Source organism: Myotis lucifugus, unplaced genomic scaffold, assembly GCF_000147115.1.
Source record: "Myotis lucifugus unplaced genomic scaffold, Myoluc2.0 scaffold_173, whole genome shotgun sequence".
NCBI classification, from domain to species: domain Eukaryota; kingdom Metazoa; phylum Chordata; class Mammalia; order Chiroptera; family Vespertilionidae; genus Myotis; species Myotis lucifugus.
Window position 1 is genome coordinate 2,252,700 of NW_005871221.1, and position 12,165 is coordinate 2,264,864.

The following is a 12,165-nucleotide window of genomic DNA, read 5'->3' on the forward strand; positions in this document are numbered from 1 at the left end:
CATTCTGGTTTCTGTACCTTCCCTGCTGTTGTTGATCTTGGGTAATGTCACTTAACCTCTCTGTGCCTTAGTTAGCTTCGTAGTAAAAAAGGGATTTTTTTTTCTATGCAGCACATTATTGCATAGAGTTGTTATGAGGATTAAATGAGTAATTTTTCATGAAGCATTTAGAACAGTGACTGGCACATGTTAAGAGCCAAGTGAGTTTTGGTTAAACTAATAACAAAAGTAATTTAAGATGATATGTACGTATTTCAAGTAAACATTTTTATTGACTCCACTAAAAGACAGTAAAATAACAAGAGGCTTGCACCTACCCATAAAAGCCCCCATGAATGCGACAGCCACAATGCAGACTGATAAAGAGAATGTCAAGTTGGCAACTCAAACACCACAAGTAGCGTTGACATTAAATAGGTAATTTTTCGGTGAGTAAGCTTCTGAAACAAGAGAAAGGGCAATCTCCCTCCAATTTACAGGGAAGTTATATTTCAGCGTACATTAAAATTCAGAGCATTCATGCAGAAATGGGCTCAGCTCAGACACTTACAAACAGGTCTTTTTCCTGTCCACGCCTTCAGGGACTGTCCTGCCATCATAGGCTGTCCAGCATCCTGGGCCCCACCCACTAAATGCCAGCGGAGCCCCCTCCACCCAGTCATCATGAAAACTGAAAGCACCCCCAATGCCCAAAACAGTGCCCAGGAGGCCCCTGGGTTCCACACCCACTGCCAGAGGGACTTTTCCAAATCCCAGATTGTGTCTGCAGCTGTTCACTCCTAGTTACTGTCAGGAAAGTCCAAATTCCTGAGCCTGGTGCCCAAAGTCCTCATAAGTGAGCCCCCTGCTTCCTCCCCCCGGAGCCAATCTACACCGTCACCCCACCCACTCCCCTGCCCCCTGCACACTCAGACAGGGCACATAGCAGGTGATGAATTAATACACCCAAGGGCCCTTCAGCCCTGGCCGTGGGGATCGCACATCTGGTGGAAAGGACTTTTCTGGGAGGTGCTTCCTCAGAACCTGCTGGGGTTCCCAAGGTCAGAGAGCTCAGCTGCCAGACAGCAGTTTCCCACAGGAGTTAGGGCCTTGGAGTGTGAATAGGAGTTTTCCAGGTAGACGGAGGCAGAAGGCAACTTGGCTTCAGACCCAGCATGGGCCAGGGTCAGGTGAGAGCGAGGGCATGCGCTTCCACCACTGCAGACAGGTGAGTACTAGCTGAGGGCAGGATGTGGAGGGGCTGTGATCAGAGGTGAGGCCGGTGCGTCAACAGAGGACAACTTGTGTAGAGTTTGTAAGGTGCCCAGGAGACTGGGCTTTGTCCTGGGGGCACTGGGAGCCATGGGAAGGGTTAAAGGGGGTGACACAGTCAGGTTGCATGTGGCAGAGTTCCCTCTGGGAGGAGTGTGGCAGGTGCACGGCATGAGGGCAGGAATGGAAGGATGCCAGGGAACGGTCACAGGTCTGAATTAGGGCAGAGGAGGGTGAAGAGCAGGGAATTTGTGGGGCAGAAACAGCAGAACTTGGTGTCTGCTGATGAGAATGGAAACAGGTGCTGGTCAGATGGCTTAGGGAGGGTGGTCCAGACAAACCCAGTCTTCTGCAGCATCAAGGACAGGCTGCAGGCCTCTCTGGAGACACTAGAGGGAGCTCCAGGATAGGTTAGGCTCCCCTCTCCCACCTGCTGCCAGTCCCCACCCGCTCCTGGAGGGTGATAGGACCCGCCCTGTGGCTCTGACGTAGGCTCTGGGGTTCTGCCAGGGCCCTGACCAAGTCCAGTGGCTCACAATCTCGGTTCACCTCACCCTCCAGCCGCTGGGTTTGTGGGACGAGGGGAGGGGGGCATTTCTTGAGCTGGGAGTAGATGGGGCAGAAGTTGGGGGTTGCAGGCAAGAAGTACTAACCTGCCTCACCCTGCTCTGTGCCCCCTACCCCCTTGGGAAGAAGGGGAGCAACCCACCCAGGGTCACACCACTGTCAGCGGCCACACCCATCCCAGCCAGAAGTGCTGCCCCCGTGGGGGACAGAAATGGACCAGAGCTCCCCAAGTTAGAGTGGCCCGCAGACAGACTGGGTGAGTGCAAGCAACCTCTTCCCACCACCCTTCCCACAAAAACTTGGGGAGCTGCCCATGAGCCACCTCACCCAAGGGGGAGGCAGCGTTCCACACAGAGGGGCGCCCACAGGCCTGCAGGCAGGTTCGGGAGAGCGGCCGGCCGAGTGCAGGGAGCAGGGCTGGCCGGGCGGCTGGGAGGTGGTGCCGGATGCCACCAGCAGCAGAGGGAGCCTTGGCAGGCCTCCTGCGGGCAAGGCCCGCAGAGCTTGGCATTTGTGAAGGAACCCCGGCTGCACCGAGGAAGGTGGAGGGACCACAGTTTTTGGAAAGGACTGGCCTCTAGACTTGAGTCTAAATGGCACAGTCCTTTAAATTTTTAAATAAAAAATGAATAACGAAGGCAGACACCGAACAGGAAATCCATTTCCTTTTAAATCTGGCAGAAAGAGCAAATCCAAGCCCAAAATAATGCCGGCCGGATTTTAATAACCTGTAACAAAACAGGCCCACAAAGCCATCAGCGCTCACTTCAGGCTGCCTCTGCAGTTGAGCCAAGACTCTGGCATCGTGGGCCCATGGGAACAACAGTCATTATTGCCACCTGGGGAAACCGAGGCTGAGCTAGGGGCCGACTGACCCAGGGTCGGGGCAAAGCGGGAACGGAACAGGCTCCTGACTCCCAAGTGTGGGCATTCTGCACTCATGGCACAACAAACACACTCCCCACACATCATATACTCTACACGCAATACACACATACCACATACACATACGACATGCCACACAGTACATACTACAACACACATACACATATGCACACTACACATACCATATACTTTACACACCATACACACATACATGCACTACACACCACACTACACATTACAGCACACATACATGTATGCCCAACACACACCACACATCATATACTATACACACCATACACTCACACCATGTACACATACTATACACCACACAGGAAATGCTTTCCAAACTCAGGTACACAAATACCTGTATACACACAAGATTCCGCAGACACACAGATTAGCCAACGTACACATACATGTGCCTGGATAGAAGTATGCAGGCAGCCACACGATGCCTGCCCCCCAGAGCACCTAACACTTACACAAACATATTCACATGCACAGGGACTCACACACACACAAATGTGATTGCTCCAAATCTCAATACTCATATCCAGACACTTACACAGGACACACACACGTGCAAATTTCTACAGATATGTGCAAGTTTCAAAAATGCCCCTCGATACACATCTACAACATAGCACTCACCCACCTACGGACACAGACACGTGCAGCACACCTCACAGCCCTGTGAGGCCCACAGCCCTGGGAATCTGAGCCAGGCAAAGTGCTGCCTCCTTTGGGGCACGGAGGGCACCTTGCCCGCCCTATCGGAGGGCCAGGGTTGGTTCCTAGCAAGTGCCCATGCAGCTCAGAGGGGCCAGTGGCTCAGCCCCCACACTCTCCTCGCCCCAATAGGAGTGTGAGTGGGTGTGTTCCAGTGTGAGTCTTAAGCGGGGGCAGGCAGGGGCGATGTAAAGATGGAGAGAGACAGTCCATCTACTATATGGGTGTAGGGTCCTTCCTCCCTTCCTTCCCTCCTTCCCTCCTTCTCTTCTTTACCTTTCTTCTTCAGATATTTCATAAGGACCTTTTGTGAATCAGGTAAAACAAAGACATAGCCTCTGCCCCTAGGAGCACAGTCTGGGGTGAGCAGGCACAGCAGAGCTGAGCGGCTACGTGACACACTGACATGGCTGTGGGACAGTGAGCTGTGGGACACTGAGCATTGCACGTCCGTCTCTGAACCTCGCTTTCCTCATCTAAGAAAGAGGGACCATATCTCCTTGACCACCTGTTGTATTTGTTTTTAGAACCAAATCCAATAGTAGGTAGAAGGTGAAAGGGAAAGTCTTAGTAAAATGAGAATCAGGTGTTTGTTTACTAGGCACCCGCTGTGGGCTAGATCCGTGAGATGGGAATGTGGATAAGCACACAGGCCCTGGGCTCGGAGAGGCCTGGCTGGATTTAAATCCCTGCTTTGCCAGGACTAGCTGTGTGAGCTTGAGCAGGTTACTTAACCTCTCTGAGCTTCTACTTTCTCATCTGTAATGTAGGTGTAACACCCTCCGGACATGAGTGCTGTGGGGTAATGTTAAAGTGCTTAGAGCAAGACCTGCCACAAAGCAGAAGCTCAATTAAGTCAGTTCCTAGTATTATTTATAAGCTTTCATTTATTCATTCAACTAGCCCTTCCTGAGCACCTGCTCTGAGCCAGACATGATTCTAAGCACACTCCAAATTCCGAGTCATTTAATCCTTCTAGCAGCTCTGTTATTATTATCCCTGTTTTCCAACCAAGGAAACTGAGGCATAGAGATGTCCTGTCCCTTCAGGGTCCCGAAGCTGGTCAGAGGCAGAGCTGGAATTGAAACCAGGTCTGTGGGCCTCCCTTAATCCAATTACAAGACATGCACTTCCCGCTTATGGCTCAGAGTCCTCCTCCTCTCTCCCCAGCAGCAGTCCTGTTAAATAAATTAGCCAGTAACGGTTTCTAATTCCCAGACTTGGTTGCAAATAAATTATTCACGTTGTAAGGCCTGCAAACCGCCGGCTGGGCCTCATTACCCAAGAAGAGTCACCCGCCCACAAGATGCCACACCCTCCCCTGAGCATAGGTCCTGGTGGCTCGCCAGGGGCAGGCAGAGCTGGCAGACGCCGGAGCCCTGCTGCAGGAGCCGAGAGAGGGGCTTTCCTCCTCCCATTCCCAGCCTTCCCTTTCTAATAAGCTCACAGCCCAGCCCGGTGTTGTCAAGGGAACAGAAGCTCTGGACTCAGCCAGTCCTGGGTCCCAGTCCTGGCTCTGCCCTGAACAGCTGTGTGAGCTCAGGCAGGTGGTCTACCCTCTCTGAGCCTCGGGGGGAGGCTGACTGTCTGGCCCATACAGTGGGCTCAGGGCCCCGCTTTGTACTTCCTGTCCTCCCTCCATTTGTGGGATGAGGCTTCTGCTGCCCAGACAGGCCCTGTGCTGGAAGCTGGGGACAAAGGTCCTGTCCTGTGGGGACTTGCAGTCTCCGTGGCTCATCTCCTCCCAATATCCGGCTGAGACCTGGTCCAGGCCAGAGCCCTGCGGCTGGTTGTAGGATACGGAGTGCTCCAGAGCCCTCCTTGGGCCAGCTACCCAGCCCAGCTGCTGGCAGCATGGACCGCTGCGAGCTCCCTGGGTTGTGTGTCTGCCAGGGGCAGCTGGTGGCCAGTGCCTGACTGATTTAGAGCTACAAAGGCCCCACTCCCTTCCCGCCACTGGGACACTCTGACGGGCCATCACAGCTCCAGGCATCCCTGCAGGGACCTCTGCTGCAAGCTCAGTGCAGGTCAGCTTATGCCTCTGCCCAGTCCTGGCTTCCTGCTTCCTTGCAAGTGTCCCTTCCCTGGGCACCCCCAGGAAACCTGTATGCAATCCTCCAGCTCAGCATCCTCTTTCCAGGAACCCAATCAAAGGTACTTGTCACAGACAGAGCCCCGTCTCAGCGTTAAATGAGACCCCATCCAAGTCGCCAATTCTCCATACTGCTGACAGGTTGAGCCCTGATCCTACTAGACTGATCCCCAATCTTGGTTCCATACTAATCCCCAGACTGAGCCCCGATTCTGGTCCCAGACTGAGCCCAGGCATCCATGGAAAGCAGAGGACCACCTAAGACAGAATTGAGGGGTAATCAATGGGAGGAAGAACGGGATTGAAGTCTGGCTTAGACTGAGAACAGGGCTGGAGTAAACCTCGTTGAGGCAGACAGACTGACAACCCCATCAGGCAGGAAGTCAGTCCCAGAATCTCACATCACAGAGAGGCCTGAATGAAAAACAACGGAATAGGTTCTTCTTTGTGGAAGAACCAAAATCTGAACCGAGGAAGAGAAGAATAATCGTAGTCGCTGCCATTTCTCAAGCAGGAGTGTGTCCCGGGCCCCGTGCCATGGGATCTACTTCATGGCCCTGCTGCCTCCTCAGAACATCCTCACGGGGTCCTATTCTCGCCCATTTTATAGATGAGGACTGCGAGGCTAGAGGGGTAAAATGACTTGCCTCCTGCCCCAGTCATGGCAGAACCAGCATTCACACCCAGGACCCTTCTGTGGGATCCATGCAGAGGCTGGTCTCCCAAAGAAAGTCCTGATGGGGCTTCCATGGGTCACCTCCGCTAGCCGTCCCTGAGCCTGTCCGGGGCAGCAGGGCAGCCATGAAAAGTGGTGGGCAGTCCATGAGTCTGTGTAGCTGGGACCCAGCCCAACCTCCAGGTTCCTCTCAGGGCCCTCAGTTTATAGTGTCTGATTCCCTGGCCTTCTCCGCGAGGAGGCCCCGCTAGTATAGGCACAACACCGATAAGGCAACTGTGGCCCAGAGCGGGGACACCGTTAGCTCAAGCTTGCCGAGCTGGGACCCACCCCAAGAACTCCTGACACTCCGTCTCCCATCCTCTGTTCATAGGCAGTGGTGGCAAAAGTAGGTTTACAGGTGTGAGTACTCAAAACAGAGTTTATTCTTGTACTGTTATTTCTTAACTAGAGGCATGGTGCACAAAATTCGTGCACTGGTGGGGGGGGTGTCCCTCAGGCCAGCCTGCACCCTCTCCAATCTGGGACTTCTCAGGGGATTGGGCCTAAACCAGCAGTCTGACATCCCCCTCACAATCTGGGACTGCTGGCTCCCAACCCCTCGCCTGCCTGCCTGCCTGATTGCCCCTAACCACTTCTGCCTGCCAGCCTGATCACCCCCTAACCACTCCCCTGCCAGCCTGATCGACGCCTAACTGCTCCCCTGCTGGCCCGATCGCCCCCAACTGCCCTATCCTGCAGGCCTGGTCCCCCCCAACTGCCCTCCCCTGCTGGCCTAATTGCCCACAACTGCCCTCCCCTGCTGGCCATCTTGTGGCTGTGGGTGCTGCCATCTTTGAGTGCGGGGCAGTCAATTAGAATATTCCCTCCTTATTGGCTGTGGGTGCCGCCATCTCTGCGACGACGTGAGGGTCAATTAGCATATTCCCTCTTTATTAGATAGGATTATTATACTATTTGTATGTGTCCCCCCAAAATTCATATGTTGAAATCTAACCCTGAATGGGAGGCTATTTGGAGGCGGGGCCTGTGAGAGGTGACTCGGTCATGAGTGGCGCCCTCCTGAATGGAAGTAGTGCCCTTATGCACAGGCCCCAGGGAGCTCCCTGGCCTTTCTGCCCTGTGAGGTTATGGCAAAAAGACGGCTGTCTGTGAGCCAGGATGCAGACACCAGGTCTGCCAGCACCTTGGCCTTGACTTTCCCAGCCTCCAGAACTGTGAGAGATCCATTTCTGTTGTTCATAAGCCACCCAGACGATGGCATTTTATTATGGCAGCCCAAACAGACTAAGTAGCCACTTTGCCCAACTGCTTCCTACTTCATTCTTCCTTCCTTCCACCCATCCATCCACTCACAGCCGTGCAATGCGCATCCTCCATTACCACGTCCGGGCTGAGTGCTGGAGCCGGGTGGACAGAGCCTCCCCTTGTGGCATGCATAGGCCGGTAGAGGAGCCACATATTAAACAAGCACACCCACAAAACCCGAACGCATCGCCGCTGTGCTGAGTGCTGGGAAGCAGCAGCCCAGGAAGCTGTGAGTGGGTGTAACGAGGATGGTCTCTCTTGGGAGTGTTCTCTGGGCCCCAGGGAGCTGGTGGGCAGAGAACCTGCTGAGCTGGCCCCATGGGCTTGACCTCAGGGGACAGAAGCTGTGAGAAAAGTGGGAACGGTGCCCCAGCTGAGCCAGTTGGCTGGTGAGACTGCAGGCAGCCTACGGGCCCCTCCAGCAATGGAGTCCTGGGGACGTGGCCCCAGCAGGGAGCCAGTCAGGAGGGGAGTGGGGGTCTTTTGAAAATCTGAGCCCAGCTTCGCTTTGTGAGCCATCCAGCTGGGCACCAAAGCCTCTGAGAACTAGCAGAGCTCTAGGAGGAGGGAGCAGCATGAGTGAACGTGTGGAGGTGGGAGCAGCAGGCAGGCTCAGGAAGGTGGAGCACGCGGAGGAGAGGAAGGAGAAACTGGGTCCTGGCCCTTGGGAATTGCATAGCCCCCGGGGGGCTCGCCTCCCACCAGAAACAAACATGACTGCCCTCGTTGGAGCTGTGTCCCTGACGAGGGTCATGCGCGATCTCATTTCAGCCTCACTGGACCAGTAAGGTCTTTACTGCTAGACGTGAGGTTGTTACAGACAGAAAAACCAAAGTCAGGAGGTGAAATCTGTCACGGAGAGCGCACATTCAGCAAGTCAAGGATCAGGATGCAATCCCAGCCGTGTTCTTAGCACTGCCCTGTTGTGCCCAGGAAACAATGGCAGGAAATCTGGACCCATGACCGGCATGGCCCATGCTGGCTCCGCCTGTGGTCTTGTGTCTTCCCCTAAACTGAGAGTTTGTTCATCTCTGTCGCCGTGGCATGGCATCAGGCATGGAATTGGTGCTTAGAGACTATCGTGAATAAATAAGAGCAGACGCTCCCAGAGCTCACCGAGAACCACATCCCCCCACCCCAGTAACAGGGTAGGTACTGGTAATAACAGTACCAGGTGGGGAGACTGACACACGGCTAGTAAGTGGTGAAACCGTGATTCACCAGACAGCAGGTAAATAACGAGATCAATGAACTATTTGATGAGTGTGAGTAATGATGAATGGATGAATGGGAGGAAGGATGAGTAAATAAGCGAGGTATTGAAGAAGGGACAGGGGAGCAGCGATAGGTGTTATCTTGGGGGAGTGAGAAAGTGGAGGCCCTTATCACACGATTCCACCCCCAGCTCCCAGGAACAGCTCCTTTTCTCTCCTGTCAGGGAGTCTTGAATTCTTTGCCAGGCCGTTGCTTAGCAACAGTGCCCTCACCCCCAGCCCCGCCCCACTTCAGTCCACTAGAGCTGGGGTGTGCAGCCAGCCCTGGCCATGGTAGTCAGGGAATGGGGAACCCTGGGCTCTCGGGTCTCGGGGGGAAGGTCAGGGTCAGAGAGATGGGCCTGGGTGGGCTCCAAATCTGGGAGAAAACCTGAGACCCATGGGGAAGGGTTGTTTGGACCAACCATTGATTCTGAAGATACCCACCCGCAGGGAAGTGGGGAGCTCACAACTGCCATCGCAGTGACCACGGGGCCTTGAGTCCTTAGTCCTGGGTTGGACGAGGTCTTGGATGAGTCTGCTCCCTCATCTGTAGAATGGGACGTGGTATTCCTCCCCCGCGCCCCCCCTTCCCCCCGGCCTGGGGAAAGTTCGATGGTAGGGTGGGACCACAGGACGGCTCTGTACTGGGAGGGTGAGAGCTATTTTTATAAGCAAGGAGTGTGTGATCTGTCTCTAGACTAGAGGAAGAATATCGGGGCAAAGAACTCTCACAGTCACCTCCAAGAGAGGATGGGATGCATGAGGCCTGAGGGCTCCCTGGCGAGGAGGCCCTGAAGGACTTCTCGAAGTGGAGATGGGGGAGAGGAGTCCTGGTAGAGGGAACAGGCTGTGCAAAGGTCTGGCGGCACGAGACTGGAGCCCGTTCAGTATAGCTCCTGTTTATTCACGGTCAGGCATGTTTACATTCAGTCCGCACGGCAGCTCAGCGAGGTTGTACGGAGGGATCCCATTCCTCAGGATGGGAAACGTTGCCTCAAGGTCAAGGGACTGGTTACGTCAGGGTGGCACCGCTGGTGAGTGGCAGAGCTAGGTCGGGCTCACTTTGCTCAGATGGGCGGAGCAAAGAGAGCAAGTGGCACAAAATACTGCAGCGGAGGGTGTCGGGCCCTCCTGCCACGGGGAAGGAGTCTGGACTTTGTGCAGAGGGCAGTGGGGAGCCATTGATGGTTCTGAACTGGGAGAGAAGTGACTCAGGCGGGGCCCTCAGGTCCCCTCGGTGCTGTCCTAGGCCATCTGTCTCCACCTCCTACACCTGCCACCCTCTGCATCCACCCACCCCCGCCACTTCTCAACCACACCGAGAAACCATGTGTGACAGAAGAGAATGTAAAAATATATATGTAACCGAAACAACGGCGGGCTGACAGAACGCGGCTATAAATAATCTGACGGGTGTGGAGTCGTTCCTCCAATCCTGCTTCCTGATCCTGCTGCCTGAGCAGCGGGGGCACGGCACGGTGCTGACAGGCGGGGTGGGCATTCCGAAGGGAAAGGGGGAGGGGGAGGGGGAGGGGACACCATTTGTGAACCTCCTTTGTGCCAACCACTTCACAAGCGGTATGTTTCGAGTCACCACAAAAACCTTCTCAGATAATCAATACTGTTATCCCCAATTTCTTGCAGTAGGTAAGAAAACTAAAGCACAGAGAGGTAGATTACCTAGCTGGAATCACACAGCAAGGAGGCAGTGGAGCTGGGATTCCAGCAATCCCTGCCATGCACCTACTTTCCAGAGAAAAGAGCCAATGTCAGGCTCTGCCGCCCTTAATCCTTGTCCAGGATCAGGAAGGGCTCAGGCTCCCAGGCACTCCCCTGCTCACACGTCTTCCATAGCTCCCCAGTGCCCTCCAGATAGAGACCAAACTCAGCGAGGCCTTCAAGGCCCTGTGACCAGGCCTTTGCCCACCACTGCCCCACCTCCCATCACTGCCCCACCATGATCTCTGAGCCACAGCCACGCCATGTGGACCTTCTGTCAGGACCTCTTCAGGGCTGAGTGCTCTCAGCCTCTGCAGCTACGGTTCCCCTTGCCAGGCAGGCTGTCCCCCTCTAGTTCCATCTGCCTACGGTGGGGCCTCACGTCTACCTCCCTGACCTCCTCCACCGTCAGCTCCGCCTGTGCGTTCCCTGCAGCCCCGAAGCTCAGCTGTAATCACGTGGGTCGTGATGGGTGGAGGGTGCGGCTGGTGAGGATGGAACTAGGCATGGTGGCAGAAGGCGTGGCCACAGAGTGGGTGCCCTTGCGTGCATGGCTGCTCAGGAAGGCTCGTGAGGGGGAAGGCGCCTGTCGTGTACATGCTCCTCTCTGGAGGTCGTGGCGTGAAATGGGACTGGGAGTGGAGCTGGCTCTGCGGGGAGAAGGAAAGAAAAAGAAGGAGGAAGAAAGGCGAAAGTGACTCCTGGGGGCCCGCAAGGGGGACTGGGTAGTGGATGAGAAGAACCAGAGATAAGTTGGCCCCATGTCTTGGACCCTCATCATGTCCCGGGTCAGCGTTCGGCAAGTGCTCTGAGCCTGTTTGCACATCTGGCCAGTGTGAGGCACAAAGTCAGGCTGCTGTTGGGGTTATTTGTTCATTTTCAGACTCATATAGGCCAGTGCCGCCCAACAGGTGTTATAGGAGCCACTTATGTAATTATAAATTTTAATTTTCTAGTAGCCACTTCTTTTTTTTAATGTATTTTTATTGAGTTCAGAGAGGTAGGGAGAGGGGGAGAGAGATAGAAGCATCAATGATGAGAGAGAGTCATTGATGGGCTGCCTCCTGCACGCCCCCCCCCCCACTGGGGGTTGAGCCCGCAACCTGGGCATGTGCCCTTGACTGGAATCAAACCCAGGACCCTCCAGTCCACAGGCCGATGCTCTATTCTCTGAGCCAAACCAGCCAGGGCTAGCCACTTCTTTTTAAAAGAAGCAGCTGAAGTTAATTTTAATGTTTTATTTAACTCAATATACTTCAAATATTACTTCTACATGTAATCAAGATAAAAACTTTTGAGATCTTTTAAGTCTTTTTTTTTCTTCACACTAAGTGTTCGAATCCAGGTTTTTTACGCTTACACCTCAGTTTGGACTAGCACGTTTCAGGTGCTCAGTAGCCACGTGTAGTTACTGTACTGGACATCACAGTGCTGGACTATAAACCTGATGAGAGTGGGGACCATGATTGTTCCCACCATTGTTATCTCCAGGGTATGGCACGTAGTGGGTACTCAGGAAATGTTTGTTGAATGACTGACTGACCGACTGGCGGAATGGATGAATGAATGAACAAATGGGCTGAGGCCTTGTTAGATCAAAAGCCAGATTCCCATCATAGGCCATGGGAACAGCCTAGAAAGAAATTCTAGTCCCACCTCTGCATCCAGTTCTCCGTGTGATC